Raw genomic sequence first — 1,964 nt, 5'->3', positions numbered from 1 at the left:
TCAGAACAAAGTAAATCCAACAAAGCATTTTGTCCAACTTTGCCCCAAGGTTCGTGTAGCTTTACTCCATGATTAGGCTGCTTGCTCTATTGCTTGATCTTGCCTTTTGGTCTTGCCCAAGTTGTTGGCTCTGGGCTGCTGAGCCCAGCAGATTCTAAAGTATGAGCTATCTTACTTCTGCTACAAGTTTCACTAGCTATAAGCCTTCAAACTTTTAAAATATTTCTACCTCTATAGTTCAGAGTTTTGAATATCTTCCCTGAAACTGCTTCATCTGGTATCCTATGGCATTGCTAACAGAAATCTTCACTGCACCTCAACCCTACCCACCATCAAGCCCTGCCTTCCCCCATGCTTCTTTTGTTGGAGGCTCTTATATTGTAAGGATGCGGAGGAACTTCCAGATGGAAAGCATTATTACGCAAGATCTGGAGACGTACTTCAAAAAATTTCAGTCAATGAGTGTCCTAAGGATTACAATGGTCTGAATTATTTGTGCATAGATTAACCATGATGAAGAAGCCAAATTGAGTGCAGCTAACATACATAAAATGTTTGAAAATATAGACATTTTCAATATCATTTGTCTAATTTTATGAAAGTGGAATCCAATTTCAGGTCTGCAATCACATACTTGCATAAATTAGTATGATTTTTCATGTACATTGGTAGAGACATTTTAATAAATATGACTAAACACTGCCCAAATTCTGCTGACATTACCTTTCTGAAATATTGAAAAGTAGAGTGTGGGGCTATTCCAGGATTAAGACTTTTTTTGTTTCTTTTTAGATTTCATAAACACAATGTGACATTATGCAAGTGTATTTCAAAAAAGCTTTGGGTCAATTTAGATTAAGTTTTATCTCCTAAAAAATTCAAAACAAATTGCATTGTTGAATAAAAACAAATTTCAGTTTTCAGAACTTAATGGGGGAGAGGCTTTGAAGACTAAATGAAGTATTGCAGACCTCCAAATATAATACTTTACATCATAGTTTCTTTTGACATCAATTTTTTACTTTTCTTTCTTCCTTGTCTTCTTAATGGCTTTCTGTTTTCTTCCTGCATGATGTTCTTGATGTCATCCCACAAGTCTTCTGGTTTTCAGTCTTTAGTGTCTAGTGCATCAAATTTGTCCTTAAGACGATCTCTTAATTCAGGTGAGATATGTTCAAGGTCATATTTTGGCTCTCATGGACTTGTTTTAATTTTCTTCAGTTTCAGCCTGAACACACATATGAGCAATTGATGATTTGTTCCAAAATATACCCTGATCTTGTTTTGGCTGATGATAGGGAGATTTTCCACCATTTCTTTCCAAAGATACAATTTGATTTCTGTGTATTCTATCTAGTGAAGTCCCTGTGAATTATGATATTTTATGTTGTTTAAAAAAGTATTTGGAATGAGTAAGTCATTGGACTTACAAAATTCTCTCATGGGATTTCTAGCATCATTTCTATCACCAAACCGTAGTTTGCAACTACTGATCCTTCCTCTTTAAATTCAACCCTTGTATTCCAATCACCAGCAATTATCAGTACAAGTTGATGACAGGTCTGAACCATTTCAAATAAAGACTTTGATATAATTCTTCAATTTCATCATTACTAGCTTTAGTGGTTAGTGCATAAATTTGAATAAAAGTGGCATAAACTGGTCTTCTTTTAGGCTTATGGATATTATCCTATCACAGATAGCTTACACTTATACTTCAAGATAGATCTTGAAATGTTCCTTTTGATGATAAATGTGATGCCATTTCTCTTCAATTTATTATTCTTGACAGAGTAAACTTTTGATGTTAGTTTGAGGATTTAAGTGTGCCTGTCCCAAGCCATGGTATTTTCAATAACCTCACATGCATATGAAAGTTGAACAGTGAATAAGGAAGACACTAGAAGAATTTATGCATTTGAGTTAAAGAAGTGTGTTGAAGAAGAATATTAAAGGTAATATAG

Source organism: Chrysochloris asiatica, unplaced genomic scaffold (assembly GCF_000296735.1).
Source record: "Chrysochloris asiatica unplaced genomic scaffold, ChrAsi1.0 scaffold00153, whole genome shotgun sequence".
In the NCBI taxonomy this organism is placed as follows: domain Eukaryota; kingdom Metazoa; phylum Chordata; class Mammalia; order Afrosoricida; family Chrysochloridae; genus Chrysochloris; species Chrysochloris asiatica.
Note: the sequence above shows the minus strand (reverse complement) of the source record.